This window comes from Lissotriton vulgaris, chromosome 11 (genome assembly GCF_964263255.1).
Source record: "Lissotriton vulgaris chromosome 11, aLisVul1.2, whole genome shotgun sequence".
Lineage (NCBI taxonomy): Eukaryota > Metazoa > Chordata > Amphibia > Caudata > Salamandridae > Lissotriton > Lissotriton vulgaris.
The window spans coordinates 338395727-338415648 of NC_141699.1; the positions used below are offsets into that span (position 1 = coordinate 338395727).

The 19922-nt window shown below is 40.4% G+C and overlaps 1 protein-coding gene across 1 annotated transcript in view; it reads left to right on the forward strand.

Annotated features, from left to right (window-relative positions):
* Positions 1–19922, forward strand: part of SRRM4 (serine/arginine repetitive matrix 4) — a 246434-nt gene that overhangs the window by 201161 nt on the left and 25351 nt on the right. The window lies entirely within an intron of this gene.

The following is a 19922-nucleotide window of genomic DNA, read 5'->3' on the forward strand; positions in this document are numbered from 1 at the left end:
CAGATTAAAATAGGCATAATAGCTAAAAATAAAAATAGGTATTTTTACAAAAGCCACCACTAGCCAATATCAGGGAAACCTAACTTGCATCCAATTTACATCCATTTAATATCTACAGTTCAAGAGCCAAACTTTTACAGGTATAACTAGCACTCAATAGGAATCTGCTAACACAAAACACTGTAAGGCGTCCAGTGTCTGTTTTAACAATCCTGTATGCTTCCAGGTATGATCGTATACCTAAGGCTTTACACAAGGGTTTAATCCATTTTCTCCTCGCTAGTTCGTAGATAGTACAGAAGAACAATATATGGCTGTCATTCTCTCTTTGGTTTAAATGGCAACATGTACAATTTACGCTTTTTAGTTGCCCAGTGGACTTATCCCATCTCGCTAGTACTGATTTTGTTTTAAGTATACCATATCTAAATTTTAAGTACAGGCTTTTTGCTAGCGGCGGTTGGATCTCGTTTAAAAAGTCTTCAAAAAGAGGAGAGTTCTTAAAATCAAGAAAGCTACGTGTAATGGATCCACATGAGTAGTCATTTTGGTAATTGTGCGTTATATAAAACCAAAATCTTGCCTTGACCAGAGTCTTACATCTTTGTCTTAAACACGCAGGATCATCCCAAAAGTAGGCTAGGCCTATCCGGTAAAACCAGTTTTTAACATGCTTAAGCCAAGGGGTAGTAGTATGAACATCAAGGTTCTTAACTTCTAAGATTCCTTGTCTATAATCTACAAGTTTGAGAGTACTACAGAGTCTGACCCAAAACAAAAGTGGCCTAAGTAGTGCAATGTGGTCTGTTCTTTTCATGTTTAAGTCCATAAATAATGGTACAAGTGGAGTACATTTGGGCAGTCTCAAAAGCCTTCTATAGAAAATATCTTCGCTAATCGTAAAGATGTTACCTGCATTTATACCCCAGATTTCCGCTCCGTATAAAGCACCAGATTGGGCCTTAAATTTGAAGACTTCTAGTGCTTGCGAAATTGACTTACTTAAGCTTGCCCCATGACGCTTTATAATAGGTAAGGTACTCTGATTAAGAATAGTTTTACTTTTTTCAATTTGCGTTTTCCATGAGGTTGTTAAATCTAGGGAAACACCCAAATACGAGAAGTTTGAAACCAGTTCAAGCCTTTGGCTATTTAGAGAAAATTGCCCTTTAAATGATTTGTGGGGATTTATGGACATACATTTGGTTTTTTTGGTGTTAATTTCTAGTCCTTTTGAATCACAATACGTTTTGAAGGAGTTTAAAAGTGTTTGTAGACCCATGGGTGTTTGCGAAACCAGGATTGTATCGTCCCCAAATAGGAGTGAGGGAACCCTCACACCATTCAGTTTTGGGGAATCATTATTACATTTATCTAAGTATTCTGGGATGTCGTTGATGAATAAAGAAAAAAGTGTAGGGGCCAGCACACATCCTTGGCGGACTCCCCGTCTGATCGGTATGGGTTCTGTTAGTTCCCCTTTCGGGCCCCAACGTACTCTTGCAAAGTTATTGTCATGTAGACGTCTAATCTGCTGGAGTATACAAGTTGGTAAACCGAGTGCAAGCAAACAATCCCATAAACGATCCCGCAAAACTAAATCGAAAGCTGCCCTAAGGCTACTCATTTGACATACCCTGCTGCTAGGACCTGCGAGGGACTGGGAGTCCTGTTTTCCCTGTTGCTGGGGCTGCAAGAACGCCGCAAGCGCCGTACCAGCTCCACCTGAGTGTGGCTGACTGCTCCTCTACCGCTGCGGGACTGCGAGGCGATTGAACCAGCTGTAGCCTCTTCCCGCAGCGGCCACGCCCCTTGCCTGCAGAAACCATAAACTTTCGCAGCACCCGCTTCGCGGACGCTACTCATTTGACATACCCTGCTGCTAGGACCTGCGAGGGACTGGGAGCCCTGTGTTCCCTGTTGCTGGGGCTGCAAGAACGCCACAAGCGCCGTACCGGCTCCACCGGAGTGCGGCTGACTGCTCCTCTACCGCTGCGGGACTGCGAGGCGATTGAACCAGCTGTAGCCTCTTCCCGCAGCGGCCACGCCCCCTTGCCTGCAGAAACCATAAACTTTCGCAGCACCCGCTTCGTGGGCGCTACTTATTTGACATACCCTGCTGCTAGGACCTGCGAGGGACTGGGAGTCCTGTTTTCCCTGTTGCTGGGGCTGCAAGAACACCACAAGCGCCGTACCGGCTCCACTGGAGTGCGGCTGACTGCTCCTCTACCGCTGCGGGACTGCCAAGGCGATTGAACCAGCTGTAGCCTCTTCCCGCAGCGGCCACACCCCCTTGCCTGCAGAAACCATAAACTTTCGCAGCACCCGCTTCGCGGGCGCTACTCATTCGACATACCCTGCTGCTAGGACCTGCGAGGGACTGGGAGTCCTGTTTTCCCTGTTGCTGGGGCTGCAAGAATGCCAAAAGCGCCGTACTGGCTCCACCGGAGTGCGGCTGACTGCTCCTCTACCGCTGCGGGACTGCGAGGCGATTGAACTAGCTGTAGCCGCTTCCCGCAGCGGCCACGCCCCCTTGCTTGCAGAAACCATAAACTTTCGCAGTGATATTAATTAAAGTAATGTCATTATGGTTAAGGTCATGTGACATCATTTCCTGGGAAGATTCAGGGTCAAAGGTCATATGATTTCACTGTTGTGATGTCACACAGGTCAAAGGGTGTGTGATGTCACTTTCTCTATCCCTGGCATTTTGGTGACTCTATGTTTATGAGATACAAGCCATAATTCGGTTGGTATGGGAGATGGAGAAGCTATCTGACTGAGAGAACTACCATCACAGGGTGGCATCTCAGGAACTAGCATCCCATTTTATAAGATTGCACTCCAAAATGATTTTATAATATATGTTTCGACAGAAGGCAAGCCTAGATGGTCAATACTGATTCAAATGATAACAAATTACATTGAAATAATCACAATTTGGGAACTGTCAGCATTAAAACAACATTTTAACCCCTTCCATGCTGATGACGAACCCCAGCCGTCATGCACTCGAGTGCTCGTGTGCTGATGACGGCTGGGGTTCGTCACGGCCCGCCCCTGTTCGTGCTGTTTACAGCACACCAGGGGAATCGCGGCCACATGGAAAGGGTTAAAATAGCAAACATATCTTTTTGTGAGCAAGAAGAAAGGATCAGTGAGAGTCCTCCTACATGGACAAGTTTCGGAATGATAACGAGACCGGAATATGGAAATATAATACCAATGCTACAGAAGGGCAATATATGCATGGAAATGCGATCCACATTCACAAAAAATGAGTAATTCCAAATACGTATTTGTCTGTGAATTACGAAACAATTTTCTTGTGTTTCACAAATGCCCGGATGTGGTCACTCACTGAACTAATGTATCTACTCCAGGGATCTGTGTTCGAAGTTATAGACACAGGTTCAATTTCCAGCTGGCCAAATCAGAGTTTAATTCCTCCTAGGTTGATAAAATAAGTACCATTGACTCAGGTAACATTAAATATCTGTTATTTACCTTTAAGATGCCCCCTAGAAAAACACACACTTTATAAATTCAAATTGCGGCCTATTCACAAAGGTAAATTTACATATGTAAATCTACTACTGTGTCTAGGTGTAAATGTACACTTTGTTATAGTCACCATTTCTTGGGGTAAATTTACACCAAATTGGAAAAAATCTCCCAAGGGCAAAGTAAATGGAAAAATATTAAATTTGAATATTCCTTTAAATGTTTTAATATAAAATATAAATCTTAAGTAAATGAAAGTTTGTATTATTGCATACAACTCATTAAAATACAATGCTAAGTAAAAATTAACTCATTAAATTAAATATGTTTTAAATAATTAATCATTTTAAAAATATTTATTTAATTTCTAAATAAGAAAAAAAATACAAAAATCCCACCCAGAATAATATTCAAATTTTTATTGAATATGTGCTACATTTTGGTAAATATTATGGGCCCGATTACGATGTCGTTAGGAAACTGTCCCAAATTAATCAGTTCCGGAATAGTTTCCAATTGAATTAGGTCCTGTGAGTCCGGACAAGCGATTTCGATGCTTCCAACATTGTTCGGTTGGACTCGCATTGGCTTCAATGGGAGCCTGTGTTCCTAATGAGAACACCGACTACCATGAAAAAAGAGGTGGTTAGCGGAAACCTTGCACCCTGTGGCAGGCCCCCCATGGTGCCTGCCACAATGTGCGTGGTTGGGAAGAGGGGTCCCTTCGGGACAGATCCCGGCAGCCATTTTATCTTGAACAAACCAAATCGGAATGGCTGTCCGAATCGGTCATCGTAAACGCTCGGCCGGAAACCATGTCCATAGAGCTGTCTGAAAGACTCAGGCTGTCCGGATGCCTTCCACAACCGATTTGGTCTGCACAAATGGTTTCCGGGCATGGCAATCGGTCAATGGGAATCCTGTACATTTTGGTGGGTAAAAAGGGTGAAGAATCTTAATCTGCGAAACCGAATTCCAACCGGAGCCTTTCCTAATGGCATCATAATTGGACCCTATGTTTTGATATAATTTAAATAATTTTTACATTTTTACACAAAGTTTAAATATTAAAATAATAAAATAAATATTTAAGATATGTACATTATTTTTACCAGATTCAAGGTCTAAGTTCATATGATTTAACTGTCGTGATGTCACACAGGTCAAATGGTGTGTGATGTCACTTTCCCTATCCCCGGCATTTTGGTGACTCTATGTTTATGAGATACAAGCCATAATACAGTTGGTATGGGAGATGGAGAAGCTATCTGACTGAGAGAACTACCATCCCAGTGGTGGCATGTCAGGAACTGCCATCCCATTTTATAAGGTTGCCCTCCAAAATGATTTGATAATAAATGTTTCAGACAGAAAGCAAGCCTAGATGGTCAATACTGATTCGAATAATAAGAAATTGTCTTGAAATAATCACGATTTCGGAACTGGCAGCGTAAAAACAAAATTTAAAAATAGCAAATATATCTTTTTGTGGGCAAGAAGAAAGGATCAGTGAGAGTCCTCCTACATGGACAAGTTTTGGAATGATAATGAGACCGGAATATGGAAATATAATACCAATGCTACAGAAGGGCAATATATGCATGGAAATGCGATCCACATTCACAAAAAATGAGTAATTCCAAATACGTATTTGTCTGTGAATTACGAAACAATTTTCTTGTGTTTCACAAATGCCCGGATGTGGTCACTCACTGAACTAATGTATCTACTCCAGGGATCTGTGTTCGAAGTTATAGACACAGGTTCAATTTCCAGCTGGCCAAATCAGAGTTTAATTCCTCCTAGGTTGATAAAATAAGTACCATTGACTCAGGTAACATTAAATATCTGTTATTTACCTTTAAGATGCCCCCTAGAAAAACACACACTTTATAAATTCAAATTGCAGCCTATTCACAAAGGTAAATTTACATATGTAAATCTACTACTTGTCTAGGTGTAAATGTACACTTTGTTATAGTCACCATTTCTTGGGGTAAATTTACACCAAATTGGAAAAAATCTCCCAAGGGCAAAGTAAATGGAAAAATATTAAATTTGAATATTCCTTTAAATGTTTTAATATAAAATATAAATCTTAAGTAAATGAAAGTTTGTATTATTGCATACAACTCATTAAAATACAATGCTAAGTAAAAATTAACTCATTAAATTAAATATGTATTAAATAATTAATCATTTTAAAAATATTTATTTAATTTCTAAATAAGAAAAAAAATACAAAAATCCCACCCAGAATAATATTCAAATTTTAATTGAATATGTGCTACATTTTGGTAAATATTATGGGCCCGATTACGATGTCGTTAGGAAACTGTCCCAAATTAATCAGTTCCGGAATAGTTTCCAATTGAATTAGGTCCTGTGAGTCCGGACAAGCGATTTCGATGCTTCCAACATTGTTCGGTTGGACTCGCATTGGCTTCAATGGGAGCCTGTGTTCCTAATGAGAACACCGACTACCATGAAAAAAGAGGTGGTTGGCGGAAACCTTGCACCCTGTGGCAGGCCCCCCATGGTGCCTGCCACAATGTGCGTGGTTGGGAAGAGGGGTCCCTTCGGGACAGATCCCGGCAGCCATTTTATCTTGAACAAACCAAATCGGAATGGCTGTCCGAATCGGTCATCGTAAACGCTCGGCCGGAAACCATGTCCATAGAGCTGTCTGAAAGACTCAGGCTGTCCGGATGCCTTCCACAACCGATTTGGTCTGCACAAATGGTTTCCGGGCATGGCAATCGGTCAATGGGAATCCTGTACATTTCGTGGGTAAAAAGGGTGAAGAATCTTAATCTGCGAAACCGAATTCCAACCGGAGCCTTTCCTAATGGCATCATAATTGGACCCTATGTTTTGATATAATTTAAATAATTTTTACACAAAGTTTAAATATTAAAATAATAAAATAAATATTTAAGATATGTACATTATTTTTACCAGATTCAAGGTCTAAGTTCATATGATTTAACTGTCGTGATGTCACACAGGTCAAATGGTGTGTGATGTCACTTTCCCTATCCCCGGCATTTTGGTGACTCTATGTTTATGAGATACAAGCCATAATACAGTTGGTATGGGAGATGGAGAAGCTATCTGACTGAGAGAACTACCATCCCAGTGGTGGCATGTCAGGAACTGCCATCCCATTTTATAAGGTTGCCCTCCAAAATGATTTGATAATAAATGTTTCAGACAGAAAGCAAGCCTAGATGGTCAATACTGATTCGAATAATAAGAAATTGTCTTGAAATAATCACGATTTCGGAACTGGCAGCGTAAAAACAAAATTTAAAAATAGCAAATATATCTTTTTGTGGGCAAGAAGAAAGGATCAGTGAGAGTCCTCCTACATGGACAAGTTTTGGAATGATAATGAGACCGGAATATGGAAATATAATACCAATGCTACACAAGTGCAATGTATGCATGGAAATGTGATCCACATTCACAAAAAATGAGTAATTCCAAATACGTATTTGTCTGTGAATTACGAAACAATATTCTTGTATTTTACAAATGACCAGATTTGGTCACTCAATGAACTAATGTATCCACTCCTGGGATCTGTGTTCGACGTTATAGATACTGGTTAAATTTCCAGCTGGCCAACTCAGAGTTTAATTCCTCCTAGGTTGATAAAATATGTACCATTGAATCAGGTACCATTAAATACCTGTCATTTACCTTTAAGATGCCCCAGAGAAAAACACACACTTTATAAATTCAAATTGGGGCCTAGTAACAAAGGTAAATTTATATCTGTAAATCTACTACTGTATGTAGGTGTAAATGTACACTTTGTTATAGTCACCATTTCTTGGGGTAAATTTACACCTAATTGGCAAAAATCTCCTGAGGGCAAAGTAGATGGTAAAATAATAAATTTCAATATTCCTTTATCTTTTAATATAAAATATAAATCTTAAATAAATTAAAGTATGTATTATTGCATACAACTCAATAAAATACAATGCTAAGTAAAAATTAACTCATTAAATTAAATATGTATAAATAATTAATTTTTTAAAACATATTTATTTAATTTCTAAATAAGAAAAATAAATACAAAAATCCCTCCCAGAATAATATTACAATTTTAATTTTATCTCGAACAAACCGAATCGGAATGGCTGTCCGTATCGGTCATCGTAAACACTCGGCCGGAAACCGTGTCCATAGAGCTGTCTGAAAGACTCAGACTGTCCGGATGCCTTTCGCAACCGATTTGGTCTGCTCGAATGATTTCCGGACATCATAATCGGTCATTGGGAATCCTGTACAATTTGGTAGGTAAAAAGGGTACCGAATTGGAATCTGCAAAACCAAATTCCTTCCCGGAGCCTTTCCTAACGACATAATAATTGGACCCTATGTGTTGATATAATTTATATAATTTTTATTTTTTACACAAGTTTAAATGTTAAAATAATAAAATAAATATTTAAGATATGTACATTGTTTTCACCATTAAACAAAATACATATTTGCATTTTAAAAGTGAAATTATTTTTAATTAATTTAACATTATTTTCTATGGCATGTTTTTGTAAGTACTTGCCTCTCATTATTTTCTATGGGAGTGTGTTACAGTGTCTGTGAGTTGCCATGTGTGGCACTTGACTTTTTTGAATTTTGGGTGGAGTAAATGTACTACTGTTCTGTCACCATTAGTGCTGTAGTAACTTTAGAACTGAAGTTTGTGAACAGCAATGATCTTACTCTTTTGTGGGTGGTTGTTTGTAATAGCCTGGCCTTCCTTATAGCCCTGCTTCCATGTTCCTAAATACCTCCCATTTTGTGGTAGATATATTCCACATTTTGCCACCACTTTCCCTGGTCACTCGCATATTTTCTACTAAGGGGCCGATTATGATGTCGTTCGGAAACTCTTCCCGCCGAATCGGTTTTGGAATCATTTCCGATCGACTCGGGTTCTGCAAGTCCTACCGACCGATTACGATGCTTCCCAACATTGTTCTGTCAGACTTGCATTGACTTCAATGGGAGCCTGTGTTCCAAATGAAAACACAGGCTCCCATTGAAAAAAGGGGTGGTTGGGGAAATCCATGAACCCTGTGATGGGCACCCCATGGTTCCTACCACACTGTGCTTGGTTGGTTAGAGGGGTCCCTTGGGTACCCACACGGGCCCCAACCGGAGAACTCTGGGTGAAGGGGGGGCATGCTACGGACCCCCAAAGTCAGACTCCAACAGCCCTTTCATGTCCGGCAGACCAAATCGGAACGGCTGCCCGAATCGCGCATCCTAGTCGCTCGTATGTAAACTGTGTCCATAGATCTGTCCGTATCAGCTCAGAACGACTCAGGCTGTCCGAATGCCTTTCGGAACCGATTTGGACAGCCCCGAACAGTTTCCTTGCATCGTAATCGGTCGTCCAGAAAGGTGTGCAAATCAGTCGGAAACATAGGTTCCGAATCCGATTAGCTGATTCCGAATCCTAATCCAGTTCAGAGACTTTCCAGACAGCATTGTAATCAACCCCTAAATAGTAAGCTTACATGTGCAAGATCACCCATAGAGAAGATAGGAGAGGTAGAAATCTCCTGCAGTGGGTTTATGAATTACATTTTGTTATAGGTAAGTAGTACTACTGTAGTACTATTGTCAGAACCCCTTTCAGAGGGCCATGTTGTACGCAAGTAGTACTGGCCCAACCGTGGGGGTTGAAGACTTTTACTCCTGCTGACCCGGCACCCAGCCTAGAATGTATCCTGAGCAACTGGACCAAATACCACTTCTGCACTTGGCTGTCAGTGATAGATGTGAACAAGAAGTTTCAGGCTCCCTCAGGGAGGTGTGTAAGAGATCAGAGAACAAAGCTCTTAACCCAAAAAGCATGCATCAGCAATACATGAAGTTCCAGCCAAATACATACTTTGATAAGAAGCATAACTCTACTCATTCAAAGGAAGATTACAGCATTCTCAGACAATAACACAATATCCCTTAGAGTTGTTGCTCTAGTGTCTCAGTGGTAAATCCCTGTTCCACCCGTTCCTTGCAATGTGATTGGGTTATTCCCCTTTCATTGGTGGCCACAGCTAGGTACTGCTCACTAGGTCTTATTTCAAGAGTCTACCCTGACTCTTCAAATACAGTTAAAAACTGTATTGGCACCATAGCTCTTTCAGCAGCTAGTCCCGGTAGGCCCATAACAAGTCTTATTAGCTCTGGCAGGGGAGAAGCATGCAGTATTTTGGATGGTGCCTCATCCGCAGGCACTGCCAAGAGCTCTGGTCCTACTCAGGTGAGTCGACTGCCCCCAGCAAGCCCATGTTCTTTCCTTAGCCTAAAATGGTCATGCTCTGGCAGTGATCAGAGGTGCTTCCCCACTCCTCCTGTGAGGTAAGTTTCCATGCTCCCAACAGAGGTGGGGGGATTGCCGATGTTCCTGATCTCGATAATGATGTGGTAGCAATACTCCCACTGTGTTCTCAGTCTGTCCACAATGTCCAGTCAGTTACAGTTCTTGTTGCTTCTCGTGACCTAGAGGTCACCACTGGCACCTGCACAATCCATATGGCATAGTTATTTCCATACGACCTCCTGGCATACAGGGTTGCCGCACCACTGCCATGCAAGAAAGTTGTTCCTTTCCTTACGAAAGTCCTTACCACAACAGCCCCTCCTGACATCCAGGGAGGCTGCTAAGGTGTCGCCCAGGCTTCGGCCATGATCCTAAGGCACTTTTCCGTGGCACCCCCTCCTGACTCATGGGGTCACTGCAGCACATGCTTCCGCCATTACGACACAGCAATCTTTTTACATGGCTATCTCCATGGCTGCCCTCTCCTGGCAAACAAGAGTCACCATCTCGGTCCTGCACAAAGGCATCTGTACAGCAGCCATCACCTCACAGCTGCCCCTGGGAGTACATTCGACAGGGTTCAACACTTGACCTCGCTCCCTCCACCACTCCACTCTTCCTCATAGATAACACTGGTCTTTGCAAGGAGACAGGAGCTGGCTAGCCAGGCTCCAGAGCAGCTGGTCTTGGTTTCCGTAGGTGATTTCCCCTCCCCCGACAGAGAGACTAGGATGCCTTGGTGCCCAGTCCTGGTCACAGGCAGAAGTCTTCCAGCGCTTCCCCTCCTTACTCAGCCGGTCTGGCTGCATGACAGATGACAATTTTTGAGGTCTCAACCTCACCTTCTTACAGTCCACTTCCAGACACCAAATGTGATTTAAATTCTGGGTCTTTGAAGTTTTATGCTGAGGTCCTGCTTTTTCTGAAATACATATGTTTCCTCCCTCTCTTCCTCTTAAAAAGCCACCTGTCACAGCAAGAGAGACTCTAAAGCTGACAGTCCAACAGAAAAGGCCATTAAAAAGACTGAATTTCACACTTGGATGGCAGCCACAGTGATACGTGCATCAAAAGGTGAATCTCTGGCTCCTAGCCACACTCTTTATGACCCCCTTGTCAGCCCCATCTTCTTCCTCAGATGTGTCATGCCGCTTCCTAGTGATCTCTCACTGAATCAAAGAGCACCCTTTGAAGAATACAGGGGGAGATGCTCTCTCCTTTCTCCTGTGTGACCCACCCAGCTCCCAGGAATTCAGCAATACACCAACCTGTCGGGGGGATTCCTCTGCCTCCTAATGTCTTCACCAGTCAGGAACCCAGGGTCCTCCATTTAATGCAACATTACAGGCACACTTGCACTCAGACTACATGTACATTTTGCACTGTCCAGCACTGTTACCTCCATAGGCACACATACACTTAGCACACACATTCACTTTGCAAGCCCTACTCACTTGCAGACACACCTACAGCCAGAACACACATTCACCATGCAACCCTATGTCCTTCATGCACTGTACTTCTTGTAGGTTCACATTCACCAAGTAAATGTACACACCATGCACGCACTGCATAGCACTACATCTTTCACACACTTCACTCCTCATAATTACACATACACCCAGTACATGCACTCATCATGCACTCATTGCACAGCACTGTTCTATCCCTGTATTGTAACCTTCCCAGTCACACATGCAACCAGTGTAGAGTCACCACTCCTCCCATGCACAGTAGTTCACATATAACTGATGTATACCTAAGGACAAGTTAAGCACACAGCAGTGGAACTTAAAAAAGTGAGTGAGACAGGAAGGACTCACTCCAGTGACACTGGTTAAAAAAGGCCCTGATCATTCCTAAAAGCAGAACTTATTAATAACAAATAGGTAGCTGCTCATGACGTAGAGCGCTTCACACATATTGATTGTAAAGTATAGCGGTGACAAGCAGGTGGTTCAACACAAACGCTTTACAAAAAGTAAAAGGTATAAATACACAGGATGCTGCGACCACCACGATCATGCGGCGTAATACCTGGTGAAGGCAGTAAACTTCCACCATTATGAGGGTAGCTCTAGGGCACCCAACAAGACCGCAATCCGTGAGGCAGGCCTATGTCTTGGTACACACACATCATCTATGTTTATCTATGACACAAAAATCTGCATTATGGATCTAGACATCAGTTCAGTTGGGCACTCATGGCACACGTCCCTTCCATGTGCCATTTTTATCACTATGGAAATCCAGACACTTAATAATTTTTGAATTACTGTCACATGCTCCTGCCAAAATCTACATATCCTGGCCAGATTTACAGCTTCCTGCAGTAGATGCATCAGTCCACTGGGACACCAGCCCTGAATCCTGTCTCTTGGATTTCTCTGCTTCACCTCTCTCATTTGCTTCATAGTAAGGGACCTGTACATTGCATTTAAGCAACTCCGAAAAAACTCCGAAAAAAGTTACCTTGCATGTAACTAGTACATATCGGCCCTTAGAAACTCTTATTTTAATGTGTTATGCGTTGTGCAACAGGCAAAAATGCAATTCTAAGAGTCGTCCCATAAAAACTTTAAGTAAAATTAGGTGTACAAGGGAACTGTCGAGGTTGTGATTTTAAGCATCTGGCTCTGTAGAGAAGTTTTGCCCGCTGATGGCACTTCAGGACAAATTCGGAGAATAGAAAGGAGTATCTGGTGTCAGAAGGTTAAAAGTAAAGGCCAGGGAAAGCAGAATGTTAGAAAGAATTCTAAAGTGCATAGAACACCCACACACCATGTAATAGTAGGTATTCACAAATGTTTACTTGAACATTCGCACTCTAATCAATTGGAAAAAAGTATTTGCATTTTAATAATTTGTTCTCGCTGTCAGAAATTTAACATTTAACTCTCATTTTTGTCAGAAATTTCTAGGAAAGAACTACAAAAAATCTTGATGGGCAGGAACCAAAATGCACTGCTTGTTTTGAAAACTCATCACAATATACAATTTGTTTTCATTGAGATTCCAGAGACTATCCCTTTATTCAAGTCACTCCCCATTTATTGATCTATTTGTGGGGGTATAGCCTGATTGTAGACATCATTTAATAAATAACCTACATTTATGAAGATCATTTTGATGACACTATTGGAGCGGTATATATAAAGCGGGGGTTCCGATTATCAGCTGACAAACAGGAACTCGCTCTATCCACTGTAGACGTGTGAATGGTGGTGAATGACAGTAGAACTGAAATAATACTTTTCGGAAAATGCAAAAAAAGCTCCAAGGAGTCATTGTTTGAAGGATACATCATCCGGACTCTTCTGGCTTTTTGACCTCTATTAATTTCCACCTCGTCAGGGTTCCCTACAATGAATCTGTATAATTCTCTTCACACTCAATGAAGATCTAACTACATACAAAAATACCAATATTGTTGGCATGCCCAAAGGCATATTACCCACTCAGGCTTAGTAAAACATCCTTAATACACAAGTAAAGGCACTCGCAGCGCTAAAAGTGTACAAATATAAATGCAACAGTATAAATGCATCAACAGGCGACCTCAACACGCAACAAAAGTAGGCAGGCATGCACACATTCCCACATAATACAGAGATGTGAAAACCACAAATAAATAGTCCAACTAATTAATGGAGAGGTAGCCTATTAGACACTAAAATATTCTCCATCAAGAATATCATCTGCTTACAAACCTCTGTTATCTAGATATAAGAAGCATACAAACAGGCATTACTCCAATACAGACTAAGCAACAACCACAGCAAGTGCACCCACCCAGGTGGAGTTACAAATATGATTGTGATTATAAACAGAAGTGTGCAAGCAGAGACTATGAACTTTCAGAAAAAAAACTCTTGATATAAATAGACCTCACATCATTTCATTCTAATCCTGATGCATTTCCAAGATTTACAGATTCGCGAGTAGCTCTAGGTCCAGAAACTGTGCGCGTGCAAATCTGTAACACATTGTCTTATTAACATCACTTTCTAAATCTCAAAAATCCTTTCACTTGCTAAATCAATTTGCACATTAAACATATACATCTTCACCTGATAACTTGACCTTAGAATAGCACAATTGGAAACTAAAGCCTGGTCCTAGATCAGGTTAGCTGCAACATTTGCCAATGTAGGTTCCTCCCACGACATCAAAGTGACTCACAGTCATTACTGGCGAGGCAAGAGGTAAGAATGGTCTTTGATCAAAGTGCATTTACAATCCTTTAACATATGGCCAGACTGTCCACGAGGATTCACATTCTGGGCTGATTTAGTGGAGATTAAATTCTGCTTCTGGGATCACTAGATCCATTTCACAGAGATTAGGTGGTCAACATTTGTTTACTCTTCAGCAAAATGAGTACCACTATGAATGCTATTTGATCATGGGCTCTGTCTGCCATTTGTCATGATAAACATTCAGTAATCACCATTCAGTTCTTGCAGGTGAGTGCAATCTGTAGGAGGGTAGAGTTACAGGCCTGGAGAGTTCAAGCAGGGGGTTTAAATGCCTTGATGAAAAAGCTGAATGGCAGGCAAGACGTAACAAAAAGACAAAGGTTTTAACAGAGTCTGTAGCCTTGAACAGACAAAGGTATGTCTGATCTACCTATTTATTGGTAGTAGGTTGTAGCAATGCTATAGAGAGAGGCAGAGTGTGTTTCTGTAGAAGTTCGTCTTGGTGCATATGGGAGGCAGACTGGTGTAATCTTGATTTTGGTAATTAGAATGAGAGAGAGACATTTCAGTTCTCTCCGTTTCATGGTCACTGAGTCTGTATTAATCAAATGAGCATTAAGCCTTTCTGACACGTTGTCATCTTTGAAGATGGCCTGGTTGATATTCTGGGAGACTGCAAAATATGTATGTATGTATCTTAAGATATTTATGTATCACGCATCCTGCTGCGGAAGAATTGAGATCTGGTCAGAGATTGAAAGATGGAAAAACAAGGGGTACAATCTTAAGTCATTTAAAATGAGGTAGGTAGAAAGCAGTTCTGTCTTTCAGGATGGTATTGGTCTTTAAAGAGCTATGTCTTGCATTTCTGTCTGAATTGCAGGCGCGAGTGAAGAGTTTGGTGTTGCTGGAGATTCTGGTCCATACCCTAGGTGTTTCGAAAGAGAAGAACTGTCCTTTCCTGCTCGAATGTCTTTCCCTCCACTCTATCAATAGGCCCTGGTATTGAGGAGGTTGTCATCAACATGGAAGTGAGAAGTTCAGGAGAAGTGAACAGAAGGGTGCATGAGTGGTCTGTGGTGGAAAAAAGTATCAGTTATTCACTGTACTTTTTTGATGGCTTGCTGAGGACTTACTTGAGGAGCCCTGTCTTGTTCTCCACTGACTGGGCAATGAGTACATTATTTGAAAAGTGTGGGAGAGGTGAACAGTGGGGCATTATTGTATAATGATGACTTCTGATTTGGTGTTTTTAATCTTGAAACAAATGCTGCAAATCAAATCCTTAACAGCATTGATGAATCTGGAAACATCTGATATTAGGCACCACAGACAATTAGGTGGATTGCATGTGGTTGCCATGTTAATGACGGGATACACTGATGATCTTGAGAAAGTTCTTTAAAGAATTCATGGATAGATTGAAAAGTGTATGTCAAAGACCAGAACTGTGAGGGATGCAGCAGAAAAGTGTGACCAAGCATTGACCAAAGTCCCCTATTTTGAGGCACTGACACTGAACAATGAATACAGGAGGCTCACATCAGACCTTGCAAATACAGGAAAGGTGTTTTGGAATGCAATTCTGAAAGCAGGCGACCAGTGTAGTTTGTAGTTTCTGGTGGCTTTTTTTCATCTAATATTGTGATAATGTTGTCTCATAAATATAATCCTGGAATTTTTATTTTCAGTAGTGGGTTCATTACTGATGTTTTGATAGAATAATAATTGGACGTATTTTTCATAGAAGCACATGGATTTATCGGTAGTGTGGGCGAACTAAAGGGGGCAATAGTGAATTTCATATAATTTTGGATCCACTTACACATTGTTAAAGATGACATTGTAGGGATCTACAGAGAACTCTTGGAATGAGAAGATGCATGAGGTGACACATTTGGCACAGAATGTTTTTGGGATGGTCTGAAAAAGATTATATGGCTCTTAGAGAATATCTGATTATGAATGATTGTTGGTTGCTAGTACGAGAGCTTTGAATTATGTGTTGCGAGTTTTCATAAGGACAAATAATTATTTGTTGTTTTAGTTCTTCGTCATGTGAAGCGCAGGTTTTCCCAATTGTGTCAGAGCGGTAACTTCTAGGGTCTGAGATCAAGCTAGAAGAGAATGAGAATGGAACTACCTAGTTGGTTTGCAGATGATAAGTGTCAGAAGGTGGTAAAGGGGAAGTTGGTGAGGAGGGAATTAACAGGGATCATAAAGTAATCCTCAATATATTTTACCTTGGAGCTTAAGTAAGTTTTGCCTTGGATGTCTCCCTTTTTGTTTGATTTGTGGTAATTGGCTAAGTGAAGAAGAATAGGTGGTCAACACAGGGTAACAGAAGTTAGAGAGGTTGGTTAAGTGTGGGGCTAGGATGTATGGCAAGTGATTTGGGGTATGTATTGTGAGGGAGAGTAAATATGATGCTATTTTTGAGGAATATCTGTTGCTACCAGCAGTAAGTTTCTAACAGAGACATGACCAAAGTTTGGTCAGCATCCCTGATTTTACTATTGATGAATGTCAGTTGTTGCCTAATGAATGTTCTCAAGAAGGACATGATTGCAGCATTGTCAACATGCTCATGTTCATTGGAATGCTCTTTTGGAGCTTTGTGCTTAACAGAAAATTGACAGCCAATGAGGTTTGCAACTTTACTGAGCAGTTCACAGCAAACAAGTTGGCAGAAAGTCAATGCGTTTGACAAATCTGTGTCTCTACGAGATTGAGCGAAAATCAGTCCCACTTGTCCTACCCACAGACCTTCATGGGTATTTAATCACTAAGAAATGGAAAAAAATGAAACTGCAACTTTAAATGAAAATGATATCTAAAAAAATCCAACGTGCTTATGAGCATTTGAGGAGAGGGTGTGTGTTTTTTTTCTTGTAATCTGAGATCTCTGATGATGGACTTATGTTACCCGCTCTTCCCTTTCTCTTACACCTTACCTACTAAAGGAGGAGTGCTTGATTGGTAAGTGAACGCTATCCACAAGATGACAGGGTATTTGTTAGAGACAGCTGAACAGAAATATGTAGGGGAGAGTCTTTTTAAAAAAGCACAGTCAGAATCTCTGTATACTTTTAGTTTCTTTATGTTTTCATTATGACTCAGAAGGCTCTGTTTTTTCCATTCTATCCTTTACCTTCTTCCTTGATTTCAAGTTCCAAAACAACGTTTAGCTTTTGGGCTTGTTTCTTTTCTTTCTGAACTTCACACTGTTTTTGTAATGTCTTCTTTTCTGTAAGATAAAGGGAGTTACAAAAAACACATTTGAATTGCCGATAACCACAGTGGAGACACAAGACCTTTGGGTTGTACGTCTTATCAAAATAATATCTGTTCCAGGATTTCTAGGTCATATACATACACTTCACAGACCAGCGGCCATCCTGCATCTTATTGAACATGCCATGAATCTTTAGTTTTATCCTGTTCCCTTTAGTTGTATGTCAGAATAGCGGATACGGAAGATACAGAAATATCATCTGACATACATGTTCTAAATAACATTTATAAAGCTATCTTCCTGTTGGGTGTACACTTTCTATTGTTAAAACAAGAGGGGAGATATTTTTGCAGATGATATGTAGGACACAATATATATGTCAGATGATCTTCTAACGTTAATCTGGTACTAAGATTCTATTCGGTTAATGCTTGAAAGATAATGACTTTCCTATCAATGATACGAGTCTGGGCTAATATTGATTACAGCATATGGTGATTGAGAAACCCAAATTCCTTACAATATTGGGCATGTTCAATAGACATTGAGTCCCACTATCTCTCTTTAAACAGGTTGTTGTGGAAAACCTCAATCAAACATCTATCCTTTTAGTCTTCTCATTTTGCCATTTGGTTATAGACAGAATATAAGGGCCATGATACCTTCCCATATTTTTGCTGCATCCTAAATCTATTTGCAGGTTAATTGTACCAATAAACATTAGAGTCTTTATGGCTTGCCATGCATTGATGAGGATTCTCAACAAACCACGCATTTCTTTCTTGAATCATGCTAGACCATTTGGTGACGGAATATTATAACTGATCATGACTCCCTTCAGTCTCTATGCATTTATCTTGCCTTTTTTACCTTATGAGGTGGAAAAACAGATTCAATGAATGGGAAATCCTTTTTCACTCTGTAACATAATGGTCAGGAAGTCTATTTGTCATTTGTTATACCAGGAGAACAAACATAGCTCCAAGCAGTTTGAATTCTTGCCTAAGTTTCAGGATGATCACAACAGACACAAAGCAGATCCATGTATTGCCAATGTATGAAAAACTATTTTATGTGGAAAACCTGAAATCTGGTATTGATTTGGCAGTCCTGGCTCTGTATTGGATACCTCTGTTTTACACCATGTTGTTGCCAGCATGTTTACTTGAACAGAGATGTATCCTCCCTCTTTTATACGACATAGGGAGTGCCTAATCATTTCAGCTAGTCCCTTCTGTCTCTGTTTTCACATTGTAGGGAAGGCAGACTAAACACACCCTAAGTCTATTCTTCCCCACTGTTTCACCATGCATTGGGGGACAGATTACAGCGATAATAATTAATTCCCTTGTGTATATTTTGCATTATTACACCATATAGTCGAGTATGATCTTTAGGAACCATCAAAATGTTTAGATACTAGTTCTTTGTTTCATTCTTTAGTTGATGACCACATGTATGAGCAAACAACCAGGGTGCTGTTTGTGGGGTGGCACAAGTCTTGGCAACAACCTGGGATTTTAAAATACTAATTATAGGATACCAACTGAAGATCTTTAAAATATTTGCTACAATTAAAGATACATTTCCTTAGCCAAGGTTTTCTCTACACTAAATTTTAAAATATGAAAGTTAGTATTTTTAAGTTTCTTGCTATTTAATAATGAAAGAGTAACAGTCTATGATTCTGATCTGTAGTAGAGGATGTTTACTCAATGTGTTACTTTAATGCCATGAGGTAAATTGTCCATTATTAATATAGTGTAACTAGATTAATGTGTGTAATATGTTGCACTGCCTGTTGAGACTAATAGGGACAAAGAATACCATTAAACCACAATTGCAAAGAAATTAGAGTTCTACTTTGAGGTTTCAAATAGCCCTAAATAAACATATTTGTAGGTAGAAAAAGACACACGAGTCTTAGAAGAAACATGCAGGTGCTTAATTTCATTGACATGCATCAGAAAATGATGCATTGTTTTACTGATAGCCCAGAATTTTGATGATCTCAATATATTGTAATGTACAAGTATTAAACCATGTTGATAAGTTTTGGATTTTTTTCGTATTATGAAGGAATGCCTTACTCATGGCAATCTTAAACTCATTATTGATTGTGGTGCGTAAAAAAATCTATTAAAAGCGAATTTTCATTACCTACAGATAAAGAGTAGTTTTCTCTAGGGGTAATGTCAATTATTATACAATAGGACAATCTAATGTTTAAATGTTATATCATTTTTTAACCTTCTCTGTTGAGATATATAGGTGGCTTTCAATCCTGTGTCACAAATTGTCTCTGGGTGTGATGGACTTGTGACTCAGTTAGGAGCAATCATTGAGAGAAACCACAGGCAGAGAAGAAGCTGCTGAACCTAATGTGCAATATGCTAGATCATTTATTTCGCCTTATGTTCCTACTAATATACTTTGTAATTCTAATTGAGAACATAAGTGCCACCAATTCTCAACGTACACAAGTTAGATCTGATCTTCATGCAGATGATTCAATATTATCCATCCAGCTCTGAGTACTTGTTCAAAGCTGTTTAAAAGTTACTTTTATTAGGCTGCCTCATGCATGCTTTAGCGAGCTAATATCTCCTAGAGTTTCGTAGTGTTCCTGTGGGTC